Here is a 9,540-nt window from a genome sequence, read left to right as displayed (position 1 = left end):
GGCCTACTGATACTGAATCAGACTGAGGGATAGTTCTCCTCACCAGGGCCTGCTGATAATGAATCAGACTGAGGTATAGTTCTCCTCACCAGGGCCTACTGATACTGAATCAGACTGAGGTATAGTTCTCCTCACCAGGGCCTACTGATACTGAATCAGACTGAGGGATAGTTCTCCTCACCATGGCCTGGGCCTGCTGATACTGAATCAGACTGAGGGATAGTTCTCCTCACCAGGGCCTGCTGATACTGAATCAGACTGAGGGATAGTTCTCCTCACCAGGGCCTGCTGATACTGAATCAGACTGAGGGATAGTTCTCCTCACCATGGCCTGGGCCTGCTGTTACTGAATCAGACTGTGGGATAGTTCTCCTCACCAGGGCCTGTTGATACTGAATCAGACTGAGGGATAGTTCTCCTCACCAGGGCCTGCTTATACTGAATCAGACTGAGGGATAATTCTCCTCACCAGAGCCTGCTGATACTGAATCAGACTGATGTATAGTTCTCCTCACCAGGGCCTGCTGATACTGAATCAGACTGAGGGATAGTTCTCCTCACCAGGGCCTGGGCCTGCTGATACTGAATCAGACTGAGGGATAGTTCTCCTCACCAGGGCCTGGGCCTGCTGATACTGAATCAGACTGAGGTATAGTTCTCCTCACCAGGGCCAGGGCCTGCTGATACTGAATCAGACTGAGGGATAGTTCTCCTCACCAGGGCCTGGGCCTGCTGATATTGAATCAGACTGAGGGATAGTTCTCCTCACCAGGGCCTGGGCCTGCTGATACTGAATCAGACTGAGGTATAGTTCTCCTCACCAGGGCCAGGGCCTGCTGATACTGAATCAGACTGAGGGATAGTTCTCCTCACCAGGGCCTGGGCCTGCTGATACTGAATCAGACTGAGGGATAGTTCTCCTCACCAGGGCCTGGGCCTGCTGATATTGAATCAGACTGAGGGATAGTTCTCCTCACCATGGCCTGGGCCTGCTGATACTGAATCAGACTGATGTATAGTTCTCCTCACCAGGGCCTGCTTATACTGAATCAGACTGTGGGATAGTTCTCCTCACCAGGGCCTGCTGATACTGAATCAGACTGAGGGATAGTTCTCCTCACCAGGGCCTACTGATACTGAAACAGACTGAGGGATAGTTCTCCTCACCAGGGCCTGTTTATACTGAATCAGACTGAGGGATAGTTCTCCTCACCAGGGCCTGCTGATACTGAATCAGACTGAGGGATAGTTCTCCTCACCAGGGCCAGGGCCAGTTTATACTGAATCAGACTGAGGGATAGTTCTCCTCACCAGGGCCAGGGCCAGTTTATACTGAATCAGACTGAGGGATAGTTCTCCTCACCAGGGCCTGGGCCAGCTTATACTGAATCAGGCTGAGGGATAGTTCTCCTCACCAGGGCCAGGGCCTGTTTATACTGAATCAGACTGACAGACAGTTCTCCTCACCAGGGCCTGCTGATACTGAATCAGACTGAGGGATAGTTCTCCTCACCAGGGCCTGGGCCTGCTGTTACTGAATCAGACTGAGGGATAGTTCTCCTCACCAGGGCCTGGGCCTGCTGATACTGAATCAGACTGAGGGATAGTTCTCCTCACCAGGGCCTGCTGATACTGAATCAGACTGAGGGATAGTTCTCCACAACAGGGCCTGCTGATACTGAATCAGACTGAGGGATAGTTCTCCTCACCAGGGCCTGCTTATACTGAATCAGGCTGAGGGATAGTTCTCCTCACCAGGGCCTGGGCCTGCTGATACTGAATCAGACTGAGGGATAGTTCTCCTCACCAGGGCCATCTTATACTGAATCAGACTGAGGGATAGTTCTCCTCACCAGGGCCAGGGCCAGTTTATACTGAATCAGACTGAGGGATAGTTCTCCTCACCAGGGCCTGGGCCTGCTTATACTGAATCAGGCTGAGGGATAGTTCTCCTCACCAGGGCCTGCTTATACTGAATCAGACTGAGGTATAGTTCTCCTCACCAGGGCCTGCTGATACTGAATCAGACTGAGGGATAGTTCTCCTCACCAGGGCCTGCTTATACTGAAACAGGCTGAGGGATAGTTCTCCTCACCAGGGCCTGCTTATACTGAATCAGACTGAGGTATAGTTCTCCTCACCAGGGCCTGCTGATACTGAATCAGACTGAGGGATAGTTCTCCTCACCAGGGCCTGCTTATACTGAAACAGGCTGAGGGATAGTTCTCCTCACCAGGACCTGGGCCTGCTGATACTAAATCAGACTAAGGGATTGTTCTCCTCACCAGGGCCTGCTTATACTGAATCAGACTGAGGGATAGTTCTCTTCACCAGGGCCAGGGCCAGTTTATACTGAATCAGACTGAGGGATAGTTCTCCTCACCAGGGCCTGGGCCTGTTTATACTGAATCAGACTGACAGACAGTTCTCCTCACCAGGGCCTGCTGATACTGAATCAGACTGAGGGATAGTTCTCCTCACCAGGGCCTGGGCCTGCTGATACTGAATCAGACTGAGGGATAGTTCTCCTCACCAGGGCCTGCTGATACTGAATCAGACTGAGGGATAGTTCTCCTCACCAGGGCCTGCTTATACTGAATCAGACTGAGGGATAGTTCTCCTCACCAGGGCCTGGGCCTGCTGTTACTGAATCAGACTGAGGGATAGTTCTCCTCACCTGTGCCTGGGCCTGCTGATACTGAATCAGACTGTGGGATAGTTCTCCTCACCAGGGCCTGCTGATACTGAATCAGACTGAGGGATAGTTCTCCTCACCAGGGCCTGGGCCTGCTGATACTGAATCAGACTGAGGGATAGTTCTCCTCACCAGGGCCTGCTTATACTGAATCAGACTGAGGGATAGTTCTCCTCACCAGGGCCAGGGCCAGTTTATACTGAATCAGACTGAGGGATAGTTCTCCTCACCAGGGCCAGGGCCAGTTTATACTGAATCAGACTGAGGGATAGTTCTCCTCACCAGGGCCTGCTGATACTGAATCAGACTGAGGGATAGTTCTCCTCACCAGGGCCTGCTGATACTGAATCAGACTGAGGGATAGTTCTCCTCACCAGGGCCTGCTGATACTGAATCAGACTGAGGGATAGTTCTCCTCACCAGGGCCTACTGATACTGAAACAGACTGAGGGATAGTTCTCCTCACCAGGGCCTGCTGATACTGAATCAGACTGAGGGATAGTTCTCCTCACCAGGGCCTGCTGATACTGAATCAGACTGAGGGATAGTTCTCCTCACCAGGGCCTGCTGATACTGAATCAGACTGAGGGATAGTTCTCCTCACAAGGGCCAGGGCCAGTTTATACTGAATCAGACTGAGGGATAGTTCTCCTCACCAGGGCCAGGGCCAGTTTATACTGAATCAGACTGAGGGATAGTTCTCCTCACCAGGGCCTGCTGATACTGAATCAGACTGAGGGATAGTTCTCCTCACCAGGGCCTGCTGATACTGAATCAGACTGAGGGATAGTTCTCCTCACCAGGGCCTGCTGATACTGAATCAGACTGAGGGATAGTTCTCCTCACCAGGGCCTACTGATACTGAAACAGACTGAGGGATAGTTCTCCTCACCAGGGCCTGCTGATACTGAATCAGACTGAGGGATAGTTCTCCTCACCAGGGCCTGGGCCTGCTGATACTGAATCAGACTGAGGTATAGTTCTCCTCAACAGGGCCTGCTGATACTGAATCAGACTGAGGGATAGTTCTCCTCACCAGGGCCTGCTGATACTGAATCAGACTGAGGGATAGTTCTCCTCACCAGGGCCTACTGATACTGAAACAGACTGAGGGATAGTTCTCCTCACCAGGGCCTGCTGATACTGAATAAGACTGAGGGATAGTTCTCCTCACCAGGGCCTGCTGATACTGAATCAGACTGAGGGATAGTTCTCCTCACCAGGGCCTGCTGATACTGAATCAGGCTGAGGGATAGTTCTCCTCACCAGGGCCAGGGCCAGTTTATACTGAATCAGACTGAGGGATAGTTCTCCTCACCAGGGCCAGGGCCAGTTTATACTGAATCAGACTGACAGACAGTTCTCCTCACCAGGGCCTGCTGATACTGAATCAGGCTGAGGGATAGTTCTCCTCACCAGGGCCTGCTTATACTGAATCAGACTGAGGGATAGTTTTCCTCACCAGGGCCTGCTTATACTGAAACAGGCTGAGGGATAGTTCTCCTCACCAGGACCTGGGCCTGCTGATACTGAATCAGACTGAGGGATAGTTCTCCTCACCAGGGCCTGCTGATACTGAATCAGACTGAGGGATAGTTCTCCTCACCAGGGCCTGCTTATACTGAATCAGACTGAGGGATAGTTCTCCTCACCAGGACCTGGGCCTGTTTATACTGAATCAGACTGACAGACAGTTCTCCTCACCAGGGCCTGCTGATACTGAATCAGACTGAGGGATAGTTCTCCTCACCAGGGCCTGGGCCTGCTGATACTGAATCAGACTGAGGGATAGTTCTCCTCACCAGGGCCTGCTGATACTGAATCAGACTGAGGGATAGTTCTCCTCACCAGGGCCTGCTTATACTGAATCAGACTGAGGGATAGTTCTCCTCACCAGGACCTGGGCCTGTTTATACTGAATCAGACTGAGGGATAGTTCTCCTCACCAGAGCCTGCTGATACTGAATCAGACTGAGGGATAGTTCTCCTCACCAGGGCCTGCTGATACTGAATCAGACTGAGGGATAGTTCTCCTCACCAGGGCCTGGGCCTGCTGTTACTGAATCAGACTGAGGGATAGTTCTCCTCACCTGTGCCTGGGCCTGCTGATACTGAATCAGACTGTGGGATAGTTCTCTTCACCAGGGCCTGCTGATACTGAATCAGACTGAGGGATAGTTCTCCTCACCAGGGCCTGGGCCTGCTGATACTGAATCAGACTGAGGGATAGTTCTCCTCACCAGGGCCTGCTTATACTGAATCAGACTGAGGGATAGTTCTCCTCACCAGGGCCAGGGCCAGTTTATTCTGAATCAGACTGAGGGATAGTTCTCCTCACCAGGGCCTGCTGATACTGAATCAGACTGAGGGATAGTTCTCCTCACCAGGGCCTGCTGATACTGAATCAGACTGAGGGATAGCTCTCCTCACCAGGGCCTGCTGATACTGAATCAGACTGAGGGATAGTTCTCCTCACCAGGGCCTGCTGATACTGAATCAGACTGAGGGATAGTTCTCCTCACCAGGGCCTGCTGATACTGAATCAGGCTGAGGGATAGTTCTCCTCACCAGGGCCAGGGCCAGTTTATACTGAATCAGACTGAGGGATAGTTCTCCTCACCAGGGCCTGGGCCAGCTTATACTGAATCAGGCTGAGGGATAGTTCTCCTCGCCAGGGCCTGCTTATACTGAATCAGACTGAGGGATAGTTCTCCTCACCAGGGCCAGGGCCTGTTTATACTGAATCAGACTGACAGACAGTTCTCCTCACCAGGGCCTGCTGATACTGAATCAGACTGAGGGATAGTTCTCCTCACCAGGGCCTGGGCCTGCTGTTACTGAATCAGACTGAGTGATAGTTCTCCTCACCAGGGCCTGGGCCTGCTGATACTGAATCAGACTGAGGGATAGTTCTCCTCACCAGGGCCTGGGCCAGCTTATACTGAATCAGGCTGAGGGATAGTTCTCCTCACCAGGGCCTGCTTATACTGAATCAGACTGAGGGATAGTTCTCCTCACCAGGGCCAGGGCCAGTTTATACTGAATCAGACTGAGGGATAGTTCTCCTCACCAGGGCCTGGGCCTGTTTATACTGAATCAGACTGACAGACAGTTCTCCTCACCAGGGCCTGCTGATACTGAATCAGACTGAGGGATAGTTCTCCTCACCAGGGCCTGGGCCTGCTGATACTGAATCAGACTAAGGGATAGTTCTCCTCACCAGGGCCTGCTGATACTGAATCAGACTGAGGGATAGTTCTCCTCACCAGGGCCTGCTTATACTGAATCAGACTGAGGGATAGTTCTCCTCACCAGGGCCTGGGCCTGCTGTTACTGAATCAGACTGAGGGATAGTTCTCCTCACCTGTGCCTGGGCCTGCTGATACTGAATCAGACTGTGGGATAGTTCTCCTCACCAGGGCCTGGGCCTGCTGATACTGAATCAGACTGAGGGATAGTTCTCCTCACCAGGGCCTGGGCCTGCTGATACTGAATCAGACTGAGGGATAGTTCTCCTCACCAGGGCCTGGGCCTGCTGATACTGAATCAGACTGAGGGATAGTTCTCCTCACCAGGGCCTGGGCCTCCTGATACTGAATCAGACTGAGGGATAGTTCTCCTCACCAGGGCCTGGGCCTGCTTATACTGAATCAGGCTGAGGGATAGTTCTCCTCACCAGGGCCTGCTGATACTGAATCAGACTGTGGGATAGTTCTCCTCACCAGGGCCTGCTGATACTGAATCAGACTGAGGGATAGTTCTCCTCACCAGGGCCTGGGCCTGCTGATACTGAATCAGACTGAGGGATAGTTCTCCTCACCAGGGCCTGCTTATACTGAATCAGACTGAGGGATAGTTCTCCTCACCAGGGCCAGGGCCAGTTTATACTGAATCAGACTGAGGGATAGTTCTCCTCACCAGGGCCAGGGCCAGTTTATACTGAATCAGACTGAGGGATAGTTCTCCTCACCAGGGCCTGCTGATACTGAATCAGACTGAGGGATAGTTCTCCTCACCAGGGCCTGGGCCAGTTTATACTGAATCAGACTGAGGGATAGTTCTCCTCACCAGGGCCTGCTGATACTGAATCAGACTGAGGGATAGTTCTCCTCACCAGGGCCTACTGATACTGAAACAGACTGAGGGATAGTTCTCCTCACCAGGGCCTGCTGATACTGAATCAGACTGAGGGATAGTTCTCCTCACCAGGGCCTGCTGATACTGAATCAGACTGAGGGATAGTTCTCCTCACCAGGGCCTACTGATACTGAATCAGGCTGAGGGATAGTTCTCCTCACCAGGGCCAGGGCCAGTTTATACTGAATCAGACTGAGGGATAGTTCTCCTCACCAGGGCCTGGGCCAGCTTATACTGAATCAGGCTGAGGGATAGTTCTCCTCGCCAGGGCCTGCTTATACTGAATCAGACTGAGGGATAGTTCTCCTCACCAGGGCCAGGGCCTGTTTATACTGAATCAGACTGACAGACAGTTCTCCTCACCAGGGCCTGCTGATACTGAATCAGACTGAGGGATAGTTCTCCTCACCAGGGCCTGGGCCTGCTGTTACTGAATCAGACTGAGTGATAGTTCTCCTCACCAGGAACTGGGCCTGCTGATACTGAATCAGACTGAGGGATAGTTCTCCTCACCAGGGCCTGCTGATACTGAATCAGACTGAGGGATAGTTCTACACAACAGGGCCTGTTTATACTGAATCAGCCTGAGGGATAGTTCTCCTCACCAGGGCCTGCTGATACTGAATCAGACTGAGGGATAGTTCTCCTCACCAGGGCCTGCTTATACTGAATCAGGCTGAGGGATAGTTCTCCTCACCAGGGCCTGGGCCTGCTGATACTGAATCAGACTGAGGGATAGTTCTCCTCACCAGGGCCAGCTTATACTGAATCAGACTGAGGGATAGTTCTCCTCACCATGGCCAGGGCCAGTTTATACTGAATCAGACTGAGGGATGGTTCTCCTCACCACGGCCTGGGCCTGCTGATACTGAATCAGACTGAGGGATAGTTCTCCTCACCAGGGCCAGCTGATACTGAATCAGACTGAGGGATAGTTCTCCTCACCAGGGCCTGCTGATACTGAATCAGACTGAGGGATAGTTCTCCTCACCATGGCCAGGGCCAGTTTATACTGAATCAGACTGAGGGATAGTTCTCCTCACCAGGGCCAGGGCCAGTTTATACTGAATCAGACTGAGGGATAGTTCTCCTCACCAGGGCCTGCTGATACTGAATCAGACTGAGGGATAGTTCTCCTCACCATGGCCAGGGCCAGTTTATACTGAATCAGACTGAGGGATGGTTCTCCTCACCAGGGCCTGGGCCTGCTTATACTGAATCAGGCTGAGGGATAGTTCTCCTCACCAGGGCCTGCTTATACTGAATCAGACTGAGGGATAGTTCTCCTCACCAGGGCCAGGGCCAGTTTATACTGAATCAGACTGAGGGATAGTTCTCCTCACCAGGGCCTGGGCCTGCTGATACTGAATCAGACTGAGGGATAGTTCTCCTCACCAGGGCCTGCTGATACTGAATCAGACTGAGGGATAGTTCTCCTCACCAGGGCCTGCTTATACTGAATCAGGCAGAGGGATAGTTCTCCTCACCAGGGCCTGGGCCTGCTGTTACTGAATCAGACTGAGGGTTAGTTCTCCTCACCAGGGCCTGCTGATACTGAATCAGACTGTGGGATAGTTCTCCTCACCAGGGCCTGCTGATACTGAATCAGACTGAGGGATAGTTCTCCTCACCAGGGCCTGGGCCTGCTGATACTGAATCAGACTGAGGGATAGTTCTCCTCACCAGGGCCTGCTTATACTGAATCAGACTGAGGGATAGTTCTCCTCACCAGGGCCAGGGCCAGTTTATACTGAATCAGACTGAGGGATAGTTCTCCTCACCAGGGCCTGGGCCTGCTTATACTGAATCAGGCTGAGGGATAGTTCTCCTCACCAGGGCCTGCTGATACTGAATCAGAATGAGGGATAGTTCTCCTCACCAGGGCCTGCTGATACTGAATCAGACTGAGGGATAGTTCTCCACACCAGGGCCTGTTTATACTGAATCAGACTGAGGGATAGTTCTCCTCACCAGGGCCTGCTGATACTGAATCAGACTGAGGGATAGTTCTCCTCACCAGGGCCTGCTTATACTGAATCAGGCTGAGGGATAGTTCTCCTCACCAGGGCCTGGGCCTGCTGTTACTGAATCAGACTGAGGGATAGTTCTCCTCACCTGTGACTGGGCCTGCTGATACTGAATCAGACTGTGGGATAGTTCTCCTCACCAGGGCCTGCTGATACTGAATCAGACTGAGGGATAGTTCTCCTCACCAGGGCCTGGGCCTGCTGATACTGAATCAGACTGAGGGATAGTTCTCCTCACCAGGGCCTGCTTATACTGAATCAGACTGAGCGATAGTTCTCCTCACCAGGGCCAGGGCCTGCTGATACTGAATCAGACTGAAGGATAGTTCTCCTCACCAGGGCCAGGGCCAGTTTATACTGAATCAGACTGAGGGATAGTCCTCCTCACCAGGGCCTGGGCCTGCTTATACTGAATCAGGCTGAGGGATAGTTCTCCTCACCAGGGCCAGGGCCAGTTTATACTGAATCAGACTGAGAGATAGTTCTCCTCACCAGGGCCTGCTGATACTGAATCAGACTGAGGGATAGTTCTCCTCACCAGGGCCTGCTGATACTGAATCAGACTGAGGGATAGTTCTCCTCACCAGGGCCTGCTGATACTGAATCAGACTGAGGGATAGTTCTCCTCACCAGGGCCTGGGCCTGCTGATACTGAATCAGACTGAGGGATAGTTCTCCTCA

The sequence above is a fragment of the Oncorhynchus mykiss genome, chromosome 24 (assembly GCF_013265735.2).
Source record: "Oncorhynchus mykiss isolate Arlee chromosome 24, USDA_OmykA_1.1, whole genome shotgun sequence".
NCBI classification, from domain to species: domain Eukaryota; kingdom Metazoa; phylum Chordata; class Actinopteri; order Salmoniformes; family Salmonidae; genus Oncorhynchus; species Oncorhynchus mykiss.
The sequence above is the reverse complement of the archived record's forward strand: the minus strand, read 5'-3'. Positions refer to the sequence as shown.